Source organism: Ambystoma mexicanum, chromosome 6p (assembly GCF_040938575.1).
Source record: "Ambystoma mexicanum isolate Mex_15411 chromosome 6p, UKY_AmexF1_1, whole genome shotgun sequence".
NCBI lineage: Eukaryota > Metazoa > Chordata > Amphibia > Caudata > Ambystomatidae > Ambystoma > Ambystoma mexicanum.
The window spans coordinates 39,726,843-39,748,559 of NC_090935.1; positions in this window are offsets into that span (position 1 = coordinate 39,726,843).

The window sequence follows — 21,717 nt, forward strand, 5'->3', positions numbered from 1 at the left end:
GGATGTATCTTAGGTGGGGGTAGGAATGTGACGTACTGGATGTATCTTAGGTGGGGGTAGGAATGTGACGTACTGGATGTATCTTAGGTGGGGGTAGGAATGTGACGTACTGTATGCATCTTAGGTGGGGGTAGGAATGTGACGTACTGTATGCATCTTGGGTGGGGGTAGGAATGTGATGTACTGGATGTATCTTAGGTGGGGGTAGGAATGTGACGTACTGGATGTATCTTAGGTGGGGGTAGGAATATGATGTACTGGATGTATCTTAGGTGGGGGTAGGAATGTGAAGCACTGGATGTATCTTAGGTGGGGGTAGGACTGTGATTTACTGGATGTATCTTAGGTGGCGGTAGGTGGGGGTAGGAATGTGACATACTGTATGCATCTTAGGTGTGGGTAGGAATGTGACATACTGTATGCATCTTAGGTGGGGGTAGGAATGTGACGTACTGTATGCATCTTGGGTGGGGGTAGGAATGTGATGTACTGGATGTATCTTAGGTGGCAGTAGGTGGGGGTAGGAATGTGACATACTGTATGCATCTTAGGTGTGGGTAGGAATGTGACATACTGTATGCATCTTAGGTGGGGGTAGGAATGTGACGTACTGTATGCATCTTGGGTGGGGGTAGGAATGTGATGTACTGGATGTATCTTAGGTGGGGGTAGGAATGTGACGTACTGGATGTATCTTAGGTGGGGGTAGGAATGTGATGTACTGGATGTATCTTAGGTGGGGGTAGGAATGTGACGTACTGGATGTATCTTAGGTGGGGGAAGGAATGTGAAGCACTGGATGTATCTTAGGTGGGGGTAGGAATGTGATGTACTGGATGTATCTTAGGTGGGGGTAGGAATGTGACGTACTGGATGTATCTTAGGTGGGGGTAGGAATGTGATGTACTGGATGTATCTTGGGTGGGGGAAGGAATGTGACGTACTGGATGTATCTTAGGTGGGGGAAGGAATGTGAAGCACTGGATGTATCTTAGGTGGGGGTAGGAATGTGACGTACTGGATGTATCTTAGGTGGGGGTAGGAATGTGATGTACTGAATGTATCTTGTAAGAGTAGGAATACGAGGTATTGGATGTATCTTAGGTGGGGGAAGGAATGTGAAGCACTGGATGTATCTTAGGTGGGGGTAGGACTGTGATTTACTGGATGTATCTTAGGTGGCAGTAGGTGGGGGTAGGAATGTGACGTACTGGATGTATCTTAGGTGGGGGTAGGAATGTGACGCACTGGATGTATCTTAGGTGGGGGTAGGAATGTGACGTACTGTATGCATCTTAGGTGGGGGTAGGAATGTGACGTACTGTATGCATCTTAGGTGGGGGTAGGAATGTGACGTACTGTATGCATCTTGGGTGGGGGTAGGAATGTGATGTACTGGATGTATCTTAGGTGGGGGTAGGAATGTGACGTACTGGATGTATCTTAGGTGGGGGTAGGAATATGATGTACTGGATGTATCTTAGGTGGGGGTAGGAATGTGAAGCACTGGATGTATCTTAGGTGGGGGTAGGACTGTGATTTACTGGATGTATCTTAGGTGGCGGTAGGTGGGGGTAGGAATGTGACATACTGTATGCATCTTAGGTGTGGGTAGGAATGTGACATACTGTATGCATCTTAGGTGGGGGTAGGAATGTGACGTACTGTATGCATCTTGGGTGGGGGTAGGAATGTGATGTACTGGATGTATCTTAGGTGGCAGTAGGTGGGGGTAGGAATGTGACATACTGTATGCATCTTAGGTGTGGGTAGGAATGTGACATACTGTATGCATCTTAGGTGGGGGTAGGAATGTGACGTACTGTATGCATCTTGGGTGGGGGTAGGAATGTGATGTACTGGATGTATCTTAGGTGGGGGTAGGAATGTGACGTACTGGATGTATCTTAGGTGGGGGTAGGAATGTGATGTACTGGATGTATCTTAGGTGGGGGTAGGAATGTGACGTACTGGATGTATCTTAGGTGGGGGAAGGAATGTGAAGCACTGGATGTATCTTAGGTGGGGGTAGGAATGTGATGTACTGGATGTATCTTAGGTGGGGGTAGGAATGTGACGTACTGGATGTATCTTAGGTGGGGGTAGGAATGTGATGTACTGGATGTATCTTGGGTGGGGGAAGGAATGTGACGTACTGGATGTATCTTAGGTGGGGGAAGGAATGTGAAGCACTGGATGTATCTTAGGTGGGGGTAGGAATGTGACGTACTGGATGTATCTTAGGTGGGGGTAGGAATGTGATGTACTGAATGTATCTTGTAAGAGTAGGAATACGAGGTATTGGATGTATCTTAGGTGGGGGAAGGAATGTGAAGCACTGGATGTATCTTAGGTGGGGGTAGGGCTGTGATTTACTGGATGTATCTTAGGTGGCGGTAGGTGGGGGTAGGAATGTGACATACTGTATGCATCTTAGGTGTGGGTAGGAATGTGACATACTGTATGCATCTTAGGTGTGGGTAGGAATGTGACGTACTGGATGTATCTTGGGTGGGGGTAGGAATGTGACGTACTGGATGTATCTTAGGTGGGGGTAGGAATGTGACGTACTGGATGTATCTTAGGTGGGGGTAGGAATGTGATGTACTGGATGTATCTTAGGTGGGGGTAGGAATGTGATGTACTGAATGTATCTTAGGTGGGGGTAGGAATGTGATGTACTGAATGTATCTTAGTAAGAGTAGGAATACGAGGTATTGGATGTATCTTAGGTGGGGGAAGGAATGTGAAGCACTGGATGTATCTTAGGTGGGGGTAGGACTGTGATTTACTGGATGTATCTTAGGTGGCAGTAGGTGGGGGTAGGAATGTGACATACTGTATGCATCTTAGGTGTGGGTAGGAATGTGACATACTGTATGCATCTTAGGTGGGGGTAGGAATGTGACGTACTGTATGCATCTTGGGTGGGGGTAGGAATGTGATGTACTGGATGTATCTTAGGTGGGGGTAGGAATGTGACGTACTGGATGTATCTTAGGTGGGGGTAGGAATGTGATGTACTGAATGTATCTTAGTAAGAGTAGGAATACGAGGTATTGGATGTATCTTAGGTGGGGGGAAGGAATGTGAAGCACTGGATGTATCTTAGGTGGGGGTAGGGCTGTGATTTACTGGATGTATCTTAGGTGGCGGTAGGTGGGGGTAGGAATGTGACATACTGTATGCATCTTAGGTGTGGGTAGGAATGTGACATACTGTATGCATCTTAGGTGGGGGTAGGAATGTGACGTACTGTATGCATCTTGGGTGGGGGTAGGAATGTGATGTACTGGATGTATCTTAGGTGGGGGTAGGAATGTGACGTACTGGATGTATCTTAGGTGGGGGTAGGAATGTGATGTACTGAATGTATCTTGTAAGAGTAGGAATACGAGGTATTGGATGTATCTTAGGTGGGGGAAGGAATGTGAAGCACTGGATGTATCTTAGGTGGGGGTAGGACTGTGATTTACTGGATGTATCTTAGGTGGCGGTAGGTGGGGGTAGGAATGTGACATACTGTATGCATCTTAGGTGTGGGTAGGAATGTGACATACTGTATGCATCTTAGGTGTGGGTATGAATGTGGCATACTGTATGCATTTTAGGTGGGGGTAGGAATGTGACATACTGTATGCATCTTAGGTGGGGGTAGGAATGTGACGTACTGTATGCATCTTAGGTGGGGGTAGGAATGTGATGTACTGGATGTATCTTAGGTGGGGGTAGGACTGTGATTTACTGGATGTATCTTAGGTGGGGGTAGGTGGGGGTAGGAATGTGACGTACTGTATGCATCTTAGGTGGGGGTAGGAATGTGACGTACTGTATGCATCTTAGGTGGGGGTAGGAATGTGATGTACTGGATGTATCTTAGGTGGGGGTAGGACTGTGATTTACTGGATGTATCTTAGGTGAGGGTAGGTGGGGGTAGGAATGTGACGTACTGTATGCATCTTAGGTGGGGGTAGGAATGTGACGTACTAGATGTATCTTAGGTGAAGGTAGGAATGGTGCAGCACTCTTGCGCGTTGGCCAATCCACTTGTGCAGATGCTCATGATGATATCCCCAGCAATTTGAAAATCATAGGGCGAACCGGTCAAATGAGCCTGAAGTCCTTTGAGAGCAGACTGTTAATTGCACCAAGAAGCAGTTTTAGGACTGCCCCTTCTGTGCTCAAATATCTATCAGTATAGCTTGCCATGGCTCTGGCTCCTTGGTAGTTTCTTGACAATTAGCCCACGTATACGCTTACAATACCTGTAGGGACAGCCATGGGCTGTACCTAGTTATGCGGGTAGCTTGGCATTGCAACTACAAAGCACAGGCAGGTTGGCACATGCAGTATACTTAGAGCCTTTATGCCTTATAAGGTTTAGCCTGCCAATGACACTCGAAGATATATGTGGTAAACCTCCATTGCACTTATAGCTGCTTAGGTAAGCCATTGTTACGCACAGTGGTCATATGCAAGCATCATTGATATTGTACTTATTAGACTACTTTGGTTAACATTTGTAGAACTTGGAAGATATGTAGTAAGACTATAAAGGTAAGCTGCCTGTTGTGCTTAGTTAGCGAATCCCATTATCCTAGTTTCTGTGGTAGCCTGTCTGTCCCGCCTAGAAGATTTTCTAGGACATCTGGAATATTGCACTTGGTATCCATGAGGGTAGGCTGTCCGTAGTGCCTAGAGAAGTCTACGGAGGAAGCTGGCTTTCTCTTCCCCACAGTAGATCGGATGACACAGTGACATCAAAGATAATCTCCATCTGAGCTTAAGGTACGTATAAACACACCACTTCGGTGGACCTCTGCCGCAGGCACGACTATTCATCCACGCACTTTAGAATGCAGCTAGGACTAGGATTAAGTCGGTGTAATTGGTCACATAACCGCTTTGCACTAAAACACCAGATTTGCCTCAGCACATCTGCCATTAGAATACAGTGACAACCCATGACAAATTTCAGTCCACCTGGGTACATATCGACTCTCCTGCACTAGTGCTCTGTTGTGACCTGCCTCAGCACCCGTCCACATGCCTGACCGCTTGGGTTTACTTACTGGAGCCTAGCCAGCTCACCTAAGTCTTAATTTGCAAGATGAGCATAGAATGTGGTTGATGTGGAGTGGTAGATAAGCATGGGCTCTCGCTGCAGACAAATCCTGGATGATCACAGAATTTGGCTGTAGTGAAGTGAAGGATAACCATGGGCTATCACTGTAGACAAATGCCGGGTGATCACAAAATGTGACTGAAGTGCAGTGGGGGATAAGAATGGGGTATCGCTGCAGACAAATCCGGATGATCACACAATGTGGCTGCAGTGAAGTGGAGGATAAGAATGGGGTATCGCTGCAGACAAATCCGCATTATCCCAGAATGTGGCTGCAGTGTAGTGGAGGATAAGCATGGGCTATCACTTCAGATAAATGCCAGATGATCACAGAATGTAGTGTGAGGTATAGGTGACCTGGAGAAAGACTGCGCCAAATCTTTGCAGAAAGAATTTTTATTGTTCAAAAATTGCCCTTATAACTGATGACACGTGTTTCGGTCCTCCAAAGACCTTTTTCAAATCAGGGCTATTGGTTTGTCTTAACACCATATAAACATATAATTAATGAAAACAAAATAAGATAACCACATTAATAGACATGTGTATTAATCAAAAGTAAATTAAATTAATTGTGCATCCAAAAGCAAAATACATAAAACAGAAATCTATATGAATGCCGGAAATGAAAACCCAGACAAAAATAAGATGGGGAATGAAGGGGAGGAGAAAGTAGGGGTGATAATTGGAGAGAGGTAGATACAAAGCAATAATCAGTTACAAATATATTTTAAATTAGACATTATTATATTCATTCGTATATGTTCATGACAAAAAATGTGTAGAGAAATTTACCTTGAAATCCTGTGAGTGCCCCTGTCACACAATGTGAAAAATAAGCTTCCATATATTAAATGGATAAATCCCTGTAATTGTAAAATAATAAATCAAAATGTTGTAATACTAGGTTAAGGAATCTAGATATTAAGAAACGTATTTACACTGAGTACTTTGTTACACACTTAAATAAAGCGTAGCGCATATTTCTGTATGCCAAATTGCACATATTCTTGAGTATCAAAATCTGGTAAGTGAAAAACGCACGCTCGTGTGCGCGACAATACACGTAACGTCTAATAACTCAAAGAAGCACTTTCGCGTAAGTGGAAGTACACGTATTAATGGATTCAAAGATCTGGTAGGAGAAAACGCACATAAGCGTGAGTGAAGAATTTCACGTAATCACAAAAAATATCAGAATCCTAAGTAAGTTATAGCGACCGGTAAGTAAATATGCACGTTCGCGTGCGCAAATTAATCGATTTCCAAGTATAGTAAAAAACGCATTTTAGCGTGCGTGTGAAATCGTGTATGGTGTGTTGCAAAGTCTAAAGAGTGAAAGCGCACATTCGCGTGCGCGAAAATACACATTTACACATATTAATGGATTGAAAGGTCTGGGAGAAGAAAACGCATGTTCGCGTGCGTGAAATTTACACGTAATCGCAAAATTACAGGGTCCAAATAAATGCAATCAACCGGTAAGTGAAAATGTACGTTCACGTGCGCAGATTAATTGGTTTCCAAATCTAGTACAGAAAAGTGCATCTATGCGTGCGCGTGAGAACGTGTTGGTGGGTTGTGAAATCTAATGAGTGAAAGCGCACAATCGCGTGCACGAAATTATACATTTGAGCGGGCAACAGACTCTGAGAAAGTGACAATCGCACGTTCGCGTGCGCAAAATTACACGTATAGTTGGATGCGGTGGGCCATGAAATGTTCACAGTACAAGCGTACGATCGCAAAGTTGCTAAGTATCTTGAGGGGGCGCCATTAGGCGTCCTCTCTGTGATTATATCTGTTACTATGGTAGTAGGTGCCACAGTCTGGCCTTCCTCCATGTCTAGTCGCGTGCTTACAAGCGGCCATATTGGAATGGAGTTTACATTACATTGACAAATGTAATAGGTTACAATAAATAAAATTAGTTGGTCTGATTAGAGGTCCGCACATGATAATGTGTTTATGTGTTTAGAGGAATGGAAGCTAAAGTGAACTGTTTAATGTAGACATATCAATTTGATGTCGTTCTACTTGAATTTCTACTAACTAATAAGCGGAAAAGTCCCAATACAAGATGTGAGTGAGATGGGCAGCCCATTTTAAAAAACACACAGTAATCACAGCATGATTGTACATCAAGTTCTTATAAAAAGGACACCATTTCATTATCTGTGTTGAGGCCAAGTACTGTCGAATTAAATTTACAAATTATTTTCGCCTCTGTTTGTCTGAGTTTCTTTTCTCTGTCACCTCTACGTCTACCAAGGGACACTCTTTGAAGGCCAATAATCTGAATATCTGCTTTATTGTCCATTTGATGTTTCTCTTGCCAGTGACAAGCGAGAGGAAGTCTAGGGTCCTGACTTCCAATTTTGGAAAGATGTTCACGCACCCTGGTCCTAAGTTCCCTGATGGTGCGCCCAATGTAAACCAAATTGCATACACATATAATCGCGTAGACCACATATTTTGTCCTGCAGTTTATGGGTTGTTTGATTTTTAGAGTCTTGTTATTGCCGCTCTCGAAACAATCTGTTTTTGCATGTGCATGTTTGCACATGGTGCAGGTCCCGCATTTCCTAAATCTGTTAGTGGATTTTAACCAATTAGGTGTTTCCTCTGTTAGATCTGGTAAATTCGAAGGATTTAGTTTGTTCTTCAGTGTCTGTGCTCTCTTAAAGATGATTCTGGGTTTTTCGTCAATAAAGTTGGAAATGTGGTCATCCAATTTCAAAAGGTGCCAGTGTTTGGCCAAATTAAAAAAAAAAAATATTTGTGATCGTTGCCAAATTCTGTGATAAAACCTATGGTAGGTGACTCCAAAGTCTTGTTCCTTATAGCCAGAGTTTGTTCCTGTGTTACTAGCAAACTTTTGTCTAAGGCTTTGGTAATGCATTCTTTTGAATATCCTCTAGCCAGAAATCTTGATTATAAAAGCTTGCATTCTTCCTCAAAGTGTTCTTTGGTCTGACAGTTTCTTCTTGCTCTAAGAAATTCCCCTGATGGTATGTTGAGAATCGTTGGTCGGTGATGGCAACTGGTAGCATGTAAGGTAGCGTTGACCTCCGTAGGTTTACGAAATGTGCGCGTTCTGATCTGGTTCTGTTCAATATAAATTGTGAGATCCAAAAAATCAATACTCTTTGCATCGCAGACACCAGTAATTTGGATACCCATTTCATTAGCATTGATTCTGTTTAGGAAGTCTGTGTACTCCAATTCTGTGCCTTTCCATAGTATCAACACATCGTCAATATACCTTGACCAATATACAAGTTCCTTCTGATAAACTTTATCCTGGTGGATAACCGTGTCCTCAAAAAGGCCCATAAAGAGGTTTGCTAGTGCTGGGGCATATTTTGTGCCCATAGCAACACCTCTAGTTTGCCTAAAGTATACATTGTTGAAATTGAAAATGTTACATTCTAAGGATAGTTCTAACATTTCCTTAATCATTGCAATTTTATTGTACATCGAGGCTGACTCCTCCCTAAAAGTGCGGTCGATAGTTTTCAAAGCCCATGAATGTTGGATCGATGTATATAGTGCTTTCACGTCCATGGTCGATAAAAGGCAGTCTTTCTCCCAGTTCCAAGTTTATAGCTTTGTGATAACATCTGTTGTGTCTTTAAGGTATGCCTTTAGTTTTGTGGCCCTGGGTCTCAAAATGTTATCCAAATATTGTGAGATATTCTCCGTTGACCAACCTATCCCGCTAACAATAGGACGGCCCTCTGGTATCAAGTCATATTTCTTGTGGACTTTAGGTAAGAAATACATTATTGGTATAGTTGGGTTTTTGATTATGAGAAAACTCTTTTCATTGTCTGAGATGAGACCTTTTCGATGCCATTCAAGAATTTTCAGTTCCAATTTCTGTACAATCTCCTTTGTAGGGTTAGCCGGCAGTCTTTCATAACAGCCTGGGGTTTTGAGGTGTCTATTGGCCATTTCCAAATAGTTGTCCCGGTCCATAACAACGATGTTCCCTCCCTTATCCGCTTCCTTCATTATTATTGAGCGGTCGGTTTCCAATTGGTGTAAAGCTTCTTGTTCTCTACAGGTGACATTAGGTTTTGTCCTTGATTGCAAATATCTCTGGTCCATTTTATAGAGATCTTGGGATACTGCCTTGTAGAAGGTGTCAATAATATTGTCAGTTGCTAATTGAGGTACAAATCTCGATGTTGGTTTCAACTCCTTAAAAGATAACGTATCAGGTTGCACGTTAAAGTCTCTTAGTACATTTGTAATATCATAATCCATTGGTTCTGTAATTGATCTAAGTAAGTGAATGTCTTCAATTTCTTTGATACTCAGTTCACTTGGAGTAACTTTTGGTTGATGTATGTACATGCTTGGTGCCTTGGTGGCAAAAAACCTTTTAAGTTTCAATTTCCGTATGAACTTGAAGAGATCAATATGCAGATCTGTCTCGTTGTGGTTCGTTGAGGGTGCGAAAGAAAGTCCTTTATTCAGAAGCCTGCTCTCTTCTTATGATATCGTTCTACATGATAGGTTAAGGATCAGGTTAGGCCCTATTTCACTTTGTACGCTTCTTTTGAAGTTGCTCTTGTAAGCCTTTTGTTTGTATTTTCTTGAGATTCTTGATTGGTTAGATCTTGTACCCCGCCTCACAGAATTTGGCTGCAATTAAGTGTGGAAGAAGCGTGGGCTATTGATATAGGAAATTGTCAGATGAGCACGGAATGAGGATGCAGTGCAGTGCAGTATCGGTGTGCATAACGCTGGGAAAGTGCAGAGCGATATGAAGGGGCTGCTCATATTATCACGTGATTTACCGATACATAGCCCTATCTTTTTGGGAGAATGAATTTGGAGAAGGAGAGATTTGCAGAATATGAGCAAAGAGTAGGAGAGAAGGATGTTCCATGTTATAACTCTCCAGCCCCATGGTAAACTTCATACACGCTTCTATCTCCTACCGTCATCCTGTAGAAAAAAAGGTTACTGGGAATATTGGTTTCATTGATACCAATGGTTTGATTGTAAGATCTGAGGTCATTCAGGAAATCAGACATTCTGCGTTCGTCACTTGCAAAATGGCTCCCATAAGGCCTCTGGAAGGCCACGGATATGACAGCGTTTGGATGTCTGCGTGCAAACTCAATGATTCGCTGCATGCAGGGGACTTCGTTGTTTGCCCTTCGTACACACGGGGAGTTCTCTGTGAAGAGGTACACGTGAGCTCCTGGAGAGTCCAGCCATGGTGCAAACTCGCTATTTTCAACACTACGTATGAGGTCCTCTTCGGTGTGGCTGTCGCCATGAAAGCGACGGGTGACGCTCCATAGTTGCTGATCGCTGAGATCGTACAAGCTTAACATGGCCACCTGCCAAGAAAGAAAGCAAGAGATGGTTAATGTCCACACTACAACATGGAAAATACCCAGAGTTGCACCCAAGGAGTTATACCCCCATGATGCCAAAGAATACAAGACAGAATGACCCCCAAGAGACAGACATATACTAATATTTTCTTAGGTACATTTCATTTTTCATGTAATGAAGACTTATAGACCAAGGGAGTGGTCCTGATCGAGGGATAAGGAACTGCCCCTAAGTTATTGCCCGAGGCGTAGCCAAGGGATAATCACCCCAAGTGATCATCAACCCTTCAGAAACAAGAATGGAAGAATAGAAGAGACTGAGCGATCTCTCCATACAGAAAGAGTTGGTTGTGTCCACCAAGAAAATTGCCACTGATTATTTTGCTGTGGCTCGTTGGGTCCTAGGAGGAGAAAGAACTTGTCCAATTATTGTTACTCTCCCACTGTGTCACTGACATTGCTACCAGAATTGACCATCTATTGGCTGAATCAACGAACATCTGTAGAGAAAAGATTGTCTGATTGTTGCTTGCCGGTGAGTCGAGGGAGAGTCAAGAAGAAACTGAACTGTGTTGAGCGATAAATAGCCAACGGTTAATTTGAACTTTTGAAGAAGCAAAAAGAAACTGTTGATAAAAGAGGGGGAAACCCAGCAATGGAGGAATCTGGCACCACGTGGGTGCTCAGACAGGAAAACTCTGGGCGATTACACGATGGTAGAAACTACCGCAACCAGAAGCCCTCGGGACGAGGCGACAAGAGGTCAAAGTGGCCAAACAGGGCTATTGTAAAATCCTCTCTACCGTTGAAAGTCTTTGACCGACAGATGATTACGAAGCTAAGGGAAGTGAGTCACGTTTGGTAAAAGGAGCGTACGAACAGTGTGTTAAAGTTGGCAAGAAGTGAACCCGACGGAGGCATGCCGATAAAAGGAGCAAAACCTGAAGAACTGTTTAACAAGACATTAAAATTTGTGAAAGTAAGAAAAGCCACTGTGGACCCAAAGGAGGAAGGCTAACGTCTGAAAGGGGTCTGAGGTCGAAAGAGGGAGATCGGGGTGGAAAGTTATCACCCAAAGTGCAATGAAAAAGGAACTGTTTAGCCAATTTGTTGAATACGATTTTGTGAAGGGTCTACGCCCAGAAGAGCGTGACCCAGGGATGAAGCCATCACCCAAGGTATATGTGGAACTGAACTTTGTGTTTGTTTGCTGGATACATCAGGCCTCGATGGCGAGAGACCTTTTATTGGAAAGAGATTTAACCATCGGGGAACCTGATAGCTGGTACGGATCTGTGTCGGCACGTGCTGGGAAAGCTCAAGTGGGTACTGTACTCAAGAGAACCACTTTGTCCCCTTCAATTACATCCTGACTTATAATTTGTAAACACTTTTTTCTTTATTGAAACCCTATCCAACACTTTCTTTATTAGCTGTAAGGATTGGCAATTGTTTTTTTTTTTAATTTAGGCTTTTCATTTGACATGACGGCACTAGAATTGCCTTATTTTTCATTTGATGGCCGACACTTGCTCCCATTTTAGATTTAGGTTAGGCATTTTTCCACCCTCCATTTATAGCTCAATAAACACCCTTGAACTGTGATCATTTGTGTCTGTCTTTACTGTTGCCACCATGAGTTTCTTACAGAGGCCACCCCAAGTTCTCCTATAAGTTAGAGCTGCCCCATCTCTTCCTGGGTGACCTTTGTCAAGGTGCATCGTCTGGCCATTGCATGGCCTTGAATCTTGCATACTATTGGAAACCCCCTTTTCAATCAACTTATCGTGATTGCTTTTTGCAGGATTTTGTTTTCAACTGTAACCCAGAAGCTTTGCTTTCATACTATATGTTCTTTTAGAAATATCCTCTGATTTTGGACCATGTATGTATCTTATTGAGTTGCTTTGCCGTAGGGTGTTCTATATGGAGCTTAGATTTGCCATTTAACTGTGGCATCATTCCTTGTGCAATGGGGCAAGACAACCCCATCTGTATGCCGGTGTTGCCCCCTCATGTTTAGAACACATTGTGAATTGCCTGTCGTTCCACCCACTGGGCCTCATTACGACTGTGGCGGACGCGGAATGAACGGTGCCGGTCAGGCACCGGCACCATTCATACCTGCCCGCCACATTACAAGTTCTGCCGCGGTACAAGTTATGAACGGTACTGCTGGTACCATCCTCCCCATTCTCATTGAGCCCTATGGGGGCTCAAATGGGAATGGGGACGTACCGGCTCGGCTCCTGCGAAAGGGAAATTACCGGGCCCGCAAAGGTCGGAATGGCCCTGTTATACCCCTTTCGCGGGACCCGGTGCCAGACCCGAGTTTGGGGGTAGCCATGCCCTTGTTAAGGGCATGGCTATCTCCAAACTCATAATGAAGCCCACTGTATCAGAGACCGAGGAGGACTTTTTAGGAATGAGGATATTGTTACAGTAAATATCGCTTTGATAAGAATATCATGTGAAGCGATCTTAGGTGGCCCTGGAGGCGAAGGTCTATCATCTAAGCATTGTGTATTTCACTACTTATATTGTTGTGTATAGTGTGTGCTGATTGTAGAAGAATGTATCTTTCTAAATTGTGTAGTTTTGGTCACATTTGTATCTAACTTTGTATTTTGTATAGTAATTTTACTCTCTCTGCTATTTGTATTTTGTAGTCTGTTGGATTATAGATCTCATGAAGATGATGATGAAGATGAGAGAAGATAAGTGAAAAGAACTCCATGAGAGTCAGAACACCACTGGCAACCCCTCGCACGGGTGGGCATGTGGATCACGCATCTGTTTACTATCGAGGCCAGGGGAGTGGGGACTGAAATAGAACAAATGTAAAATAGGGCGAACATGAGGAGGAAAACTGGAAATCCCTCATAAAAGACATAATCTGGAGAATGGTAAAGAGTGTAGTGAAGGTATAATGCTATGGCTGCATGAATTGCTACAAGCAACAAACCCACTTGTCGAATGCCACAAAGATATGCATGAAATGAATGACCCTCATCCACCAGGACATGTATAGATGTAAACAAACTCAACAAAGTAGTCATGCTGGGTAGAGCAAATAAACACATTGGATTAGATACCTGGTAGAGGTGTATGGTATGCCGGGGGGAGCAGGTATAAGCACATTAGACTCGATGCCTGGTAGAGGTGTATGGTATGTCGGATAGAGGAGGTATAAACAAATTAGACTCAATACCTGGTAGAGGGGTATGGTATGCCAGGTAGAGCAGGTATAACACATTAGACTAGATACCTGGTAGAGGTGTATGGTATGCCGGGTAGAGCAGGTATAACACATTGGACTAGATACCTGGTAGAGGTGTATGGTATGCCGGGTAGAGCAGGTATAACACATTAGACAAGATACCTGGTAGAGGCGTATGGTATTCCGGGTAGAGCAGGTATAACACATTAGACTAGATACCTGGTAGAGGCGTATGGTATGCCGGATAGAGGAGGTATAACACATTAGACTAGATACCTGGTAGAGGCGTATGGTATGCCGGCGGGAGCAGGTAAAACACATTAGACTAGATACCTGGTAGAGGTGTATGGTATGTTGGATGTAGGAGGTATAAACACATTAGACTAGATGCCTGGTAGAGGTCAATGGTATGTCGGATAGAGGAGGTATAAACACATTAGACTAGATGCCTGGTAGAGGTGTATGGTATATCGGATAGAGGAGGTATAAACACATTAGACTAGATACCTGGTAGAGGTGTATGGTATGCCAGGTAGAACAGGTATAACCACATTCAACTAGATACCTGGCAGAGGCTTATGTCATGATCGGGGGAGCAGGTTCAAACACATTGGACTAGATACCTGGTATAGGTGTATGGAATGCCGCGGGAGAAGCTCTAAAAACATTGGACTAGATTCCTGCAAGAGGTGTATGGTATGCAGGGGGAGCAGGTATAAATACATTAGACTAGATGCCTGGTAGAGACGTATGGTATGCCATGTAGAGCAGGGATCAACACATTAGATGAGCTATCTGGTAGTGGCGTATGGTATGCCGGGTAGAGCAGGTATAAACACATTGCGCTAGCTACCTGGTAGTGGTGTATGGTTTGCCAGTGGAGCAGGTATAAACACATTGGCCTAGATACCTGATAGAGGTGTATGGTATGTCACCTAGTGCACAGATCAACACATTTGACTAGATACCTGGTAGAGGCGTATGGTATTCCTGGGGGAGCAAAAATAAACACATTAGACTAAATGCCTGGTAGAGGTGTACGGCATGCAGGGGGAGAAGGTAAAACACATTGGACTAGATACCTGATAGAGGTGTATGGTATGCCAGGTAGAGCAAATATAAACACATTAGACTAGATACCTGGTAGAGGCGTATGGTATGCCGGGTAGAGTAGAAATAAACATGTTAGACTCGATGCCTGGTACAGGTGTATGATATTCCGGGGAGAGCAGGAATAAACACTTTGTACTAGATATCTGCTGGAGATGTATGGTATGCCAGGGGAGCAGGTATAAACACATTACACTAGATACCTGGTTGAGGTGTATGCTATGCTGGGGAAGGGGGGAAGCAGGAATAACACAATAGACTAGATACCTGGTAGAGGAGTATGGTATGATGGGAGCCGCAAGTATAAACACATTGGACAAGATACCTGGTAGAAGTGTATGTTATGCCGCGGGAAGCAGGTGTAACCACATGCCACTAGATACCTGGTAGAGGTGTATGGTATGTCAGGTAGTGCACAGATCAACACATTTGACTAGATAGCTGGTAGAGGCGTATGGTATTCCAGGGGAGCAGGTATAAACACATTAGACTAGATACCTTATACAGGTATATGATATGCAGGGTGGAAGTGGCATGAATGCATAACACTAGATACCTGGTAGAGGCAAATGGTATGCATGTGAGAGTAGGTGTGAACACAGTGGACTAGATACCTGCTAGAGGCGTATGGTATGCTGGGGAGAGCAGGAATAAACACTTTGTACTAGACACCTGCTAGATACATATGGTATGCCAGGTGGAGCAGGTATAACACATTAGGATAGATACCTGGTAGAGGGGTATGGTATGCCAGGTAGAGGAGGTATTAACACATTAGACTCGTTACTTGGTAGAGGCGTATGGCATGTGGGGGGAGCAGGTATAACCACATTTGGCTAGATACCTGGTCGAGGGGTATGGTATGCCGGGTAGAGGAGGTATAAGCACATTGGACTAGATACCTGGTTGAGGCGTATGGTATGCCGGGTAGAGCAGGTATAAACACATTAGACTAGATGCGCAGTAGAGAGGTTTGGTATGGCGGGTAGAGCAGGTATAAACACATTAGACTAGATGCGCAGTAGAGGCGTATGGTATGCCGGGTAGAGTAGAAATAAACACGTTAGACTAGATGCCTGGTAGAGGGGTATGGTATGCCGGGTAGAGTAGAAATAAACACATTAGACTAGATGCCTGGTAGAGGGGTATGGTCTGCCAGGTAGAACAGGTATAAACACATTAGACTAGATACCTGGTAGAGGTGTATGGTATGCCGGGTAGAGCAGGTATAAACACATTAGACTAGATGCACAGTAGAGGCGTATGGTATGCCGGGTAGAGTATAAAATAAACACGTTAGACTAGATGCCTGGTAGAGGGGTATGGTATGCCGGGGAGCAGGTATAAACACATTAGACTAGATGCGCAGTAGAGGCGTATGGTATGCAGGGTAGAGTAGAAATAAACACGTTAGACTAGATGCCTGGTAGAGGGGTACGTTATGCTGGGGAGCAGGTATAAACACATTAGACTAGATGCACAGTAGAGGCGTATGGTATGCCGGGTAGAGTAGAAATAAACACGTTAGACTAGAAGCCTGGTAGAGGGGTATGGTATGCTGGGTAGAAGAGGAATAAACACGTTGGACTAGATGCCTGGTAGAGGTGTATGGTATGCCAGGTAGAGCAGGTATAAACACATTAGACTAGATACCTGGTAGAGGTGTATGGTATGCCGGGGAGCAGGTATAAACACATTAGACTAGATGCGCAGTAGAGGCGTATGGTATGCCGGGTAGAGCAGAAATAAACACGTTAGACTAGATGCCTGGTAGAGGGGTATGGTATGCCGGGTAGAGTAGAAATAAACACGTTAGACTAGATGCCTGGTAGAGGGGTATGGTATGCCAGGCAGAGTAGAAATAAACACGTTAGACTAGATGCCTGGTAGAGGGGTATGGTATGCCGGGGAGCAGTTATAAACACATTATTCTAGATACCTGGTAGAGGGGTATGGTATGCTGAGTAGAGCAGGTATAAACATGTTAGACTAGATGCCTGGTAGAGGGGTATGGTATGCCGGGTAGAGTAGAAATAAACACGTTAGACTAGATGCCTGGTAGAGGGGTATGGTATGCCAGGTAGAGCAGGTATAAACACATTAGACTAGATGCGCAGTAGAGGCATATGGTATGCTGGGTAGAGTAGAAATAAACACGTTAGACTAGATACCTGGGAGAGGCGTATGGTATGCCAGGTAGAGCAGGTATAAACACATTAGACTAGATGCGCAGTAGAGGCGTATGGTATGCCGGGTAGAGTAGAAATAAACACGTTAGACTAGATGCCTGGTAGAGGGGTATGGTATGCCGGGGAGCAGGTATAAACACATTAGACTAGATGCGCAGTAGAGGCGTATGGTATGCCAGGTAGAGTAGAAATAAACACGTTAGACTCGATGCCTGGTACAGGCGTATGATATGCCGGGGAGAGAAGGAATAAACACTTTGTACTAGATATCTGCTGGAGATATATGGTATGCCAGGGGAGCAGGTATAAACACATTACACTAGATACCTGGTTGAGGTGTATGCTATGCTGGGGAAGGGGGGAAGCAGGAATAACACAATAGACTAGATACCTGGTAGAGGAGTATGGTATGATGGGAGGCGCAAGTATAAACATATTGGACTAGATACCTGGTAGAAGTGTATGTTATGCCGCGGGAAGCAGGTGTAACCACATGCCACTAGATACCTGGTAGAGGTGTATGGTATGTCAGGTAGTGCATAGATCAACACATTTGACTAGATACCTGGTAGAGGCGTATGGTATTCCAGGGGAGCAGGTATAAACACATTAGACTAGATACCTGATACAGGTATATGATATGCAGGGTGGAAGTGGCATGAATGCATTACACTAGATACCTGGTAGAGGCAAATGGTATGCAGGTGAGAGTAGGTGTGAACACAGTGGACTAGATACCTGCTAGAGGCGTATGGTATGCTGGGGAGAGCAGGAATAAACACTTTGTACTAGACACCTGCTAGATACATATGGTATGCCAGGTGGAGCAGGTATAACACATTAGGCTAGATACCTGGTAGAGGGGTATGGTATGCCAGGTAGAGGAGGTATAAACACATTAGACTAGATACCTGGTTGAGGCATATGGTATGCTGGGTAGAGCAGGTATAAACACATTAGACTAGATGCGCAGTAGAGGCGTATGGTATGCCGGGTAGAGCAGGTATAAACACAATAGACTAGATGCGCAGTAGAGGCGTATGGTATGCCGGGTAGAGTAGAAATAAACACATTAGACTAGATGCCTGGTAGAGGGGTATGGTATGCCGGGGAGGAAGGTATAAACACATTAGACTAGATGCCTGGTAGAGGGGTATGGTATGCCAGGTAGAACATGTATAAACACATTAGACTAGATACCTGGTAGAGGCGTATGGTATGCCGGGTAGAGCAGGTATAAACACATTAAACTAGATGCGCAGTAGAGGCGTATGGTATGCCGGGTAGAGTAGAAATAAACACGTTAGACTAGATGCCTGGTAGAGGGGTATGGTATGCCGGGGAGCAGGTATAAACACATTAGACTACATGCGCAGAAGAGGCGTATGGTATGCAGGGTAGAGTAGAAATAAACACGTTAGACTAGATGCCTGGTAGAGGGGTATGGTATACTGGGTAGAAGAGGAATAAACACGTTGGACTAGATGCCTGGTAGAGGTGTATGGTATGCCAGGTAGAGCAGGTATAAACACATTAGACTAGATACCTGGTAGAGGTGTATGGTATGCCGGGGAGCAGGTATAAACACATTAGACTATATGCGCAGTAGAGGCGTATGGTATGCCGGGTAGAGTAGAAATAAACACGTTAGACTAGATGCCTGGTAGAGGGGTATGGTATGCCGGGTAGAGCAAAAATAAACACGTTAGACTAGATGCCTGGTAGAGGTGTATGGTATGCCAGGTAGAGCAGGTATAAACACATTAGACTAGATGCCTGGTAGAGGGGTATGGTATGCCGGGTAGAGTAGAAATAAACACGTTAGACTAGATGCCTGGTAGAGGGGTATGGTATGACGGATAGAGTAGAAATAAACACGTTAGACTAGATGCCTGGTAGAGGGGTATGGTATGCCGGGGAGCAGGTATAAACACATTAGACTAGATGCGCAGTAGAGGCGTATGGTATGCCGGGTAGAGTAGAAATAAACACGTTAGACTAGATGCCTGGTAGAGGGGTATGGTATGCCGGGGAGCAGGTATAAACACATTAGACTAGATGCGCAGAAGAGGCGTATGGTATGCAGGGTAGAGTAGAAATAAACACGTTAGACTAGATGCCTGGTAGAGGGGTACGGTATGCCGGGGAGCAGGTATAAACACATTAGACTAGATGCGCAGTAGAGGCGTATGGTATGCCTGGTAGATTAGAAATAAACACGTTAGACTAGATGCCTGGTAGAGGGGTATGGTATGCCGGGTAGAAGAGGAATAAACACGTTGGACTAGATGCCTGGTAGAGGTGTATGGTATGCCAGGTAGAGCAGGTATAAACACATTAGACTAGATACCTGGTAGAGGTGTATGGTATGCCGGGGAGCAGGTATAAACACATTAGACTATATGCGCAGTAGAGGCGTATGGTATGCCGGGTAGAGTAGAAATAAACACGTTAGACTAGATGCCTGGTAGAGGGGTATGGTATGCCAGGTAGAGTAGAAATAATCACGTTAGACTAGATGCCTGGTAGAGGGGTATGGTATGACGGATAGAGTAGAAATAAAAACGTTAGACTAGATGCCTGGTAGAGGGGTATGGTATGCCGGGGAGCAGGTATAAACACATTAGACTAGATACCTGGTAGAGGGGTATGGTATGCCGAGTAGAGCAGGTATAAACACGTTAGACTAGATGCCTGGTAGAGGGGTATGGTATGCCGGGTAGAGTAGAAATAAACACGTTAGACTAGATGCCTGGTAGAGGGGTATGGTATGCCAGGTAGAGCAGGTATAAACACATTAGACTAGATGCGCAGTAGAGGAGTATGGTATGCTGGGTAGAGTAGAAATAAACACGTTAGACTAGATACCTGGAAGAGGTGTATCGTATGCCAGGTAGAGCAGGTATAAACACATTAGACTAGATGCGCAGTAGAGGCGTATGGTATGCCGGGTAGAGTAGAAATAAACACGTTGGACTAGATGCCTGGTAGAGGGGTATGGTATGCCGGGGAGCAGGTATAAACACATTAGACTAGATACCTGGGAGAGGCGTATGGTATGCCGGGGAGCAGGTATAAACACATTAGACTAGATGCGCAGTAGAGGCGTATGGTATGCCGGGTAGAGTAGAAATAAACACGTTAGACTCGATGCCTGGTACAGGCGCATGATATTCCGGGGAGAGCAGGAATAAACACTTTGTACTAGATATCTGCTGGAGATGTATGGTATGCCAGGGGAGCAGGTATAAACACATTACACTAGATACCTGGTTGAGGTGTATGCTATGCTGGTGAAGGGGGGAAGCAGGAATAACACAATAGACTAGATACCTGGTCGAGGAGTATGGTATGATGGGAGGCGCAAGTATAAACACATTGGACTAGATACCTGGTAGAAGTGTATGTTATGCTGCGGGAAGCAGGTGTAACCACATGCCACTAGATACCTGGTAGAGGTGTATGGTATGTCAGGTAGTGCACAGATCAACACATTTGATTAGATACCTGGTAGAGGCGTATGGTATTCCAGGGGAGCAGGTATAAACACATTAGACTAGATACCTGATACAGGTATATGATATGCAGGGTGGAAGTGGCATGAATGCATTACACTAGATACCTGGTAGAGGCAAATGGTATGCAGGTGAGAGTAGGTGTGAACACAGTGGACTAGATACCTGCTAGAGGCGTATGGTATGCTGGGGAGAGCAGGAATAAACACTTTGTACTAGACACCTGCTAGATACATATGGTATGCCAGGTGGAGCAGGTATAACACATTAGGCTAGATACCTGGTAGAGGGGTATGGTATGCCAGGAAGAGGAGGTATTAACACATTAGACTCGTTACCTGGTAGAGGCGTATGGCATGCGGGGGGAGCAGGTATAACCACATTTGACTAGATACCTGGTCGAGGGGTATGGTATGCCGGGTAGAGGAGGTATAAGCACATTGGACTATATACCTGGTTGAGGCGTATGATATGCTGGGAAGAGCAGGTATAAACACATTAGACTAGATGCGCAGTAGAGGCGTATGGTATGCCGGGTAGAGAAGGTATAAACACATTAGACTAGAGGCGCAGTAGAGGCGTATGGTATGCTGGGTAGAGTAGAAATAAACACGTTAGACTAGATGCCTGGTAGAGGGGTATGGTATGCCGGGGAGCAGGTATAAACACATTAGACTAGATGCCTGGTAGAGGGGTATGGTATGCCAGGTAGAACAGGTATAAACACATTAGACTAGATACGCAGTAGAGGCGTATGGTATGCCGGGTAGAGTAGAAATAAACACGTTAGACTAGATGCCTGGTAGAATTGTATGGTATGCCGGGTAGCAGGTATAAACACATTAGACTAGATGCGCAGTAGAGGCGTATGGTATGCAGGGTAGAGTAGAAATAAACACGTTAGACTAGATGCCTGGTAGAGGGGTACGGTATGCCGGGGAGCAGGTATAAACAAATTAGACTAGATCCGCAGTAGAGGCATATGGTATGCCGGGTAAAGTAGAAATAAACACGTTAGACTAGATGCCTGGTAGAGGGGTATGGTATGCCGGGTAGAAGAGGAATAAACACGTTGGACTAGATGCCTGGTAGAGGTGTATGGTATGGCAGGTAGAGCAGGTATAAACACATTAGACTAGATACCTGGTAGAGGTGTATGGTATGCCGGGGAGCAGGTATAAACACATTAGACTAGATGCGC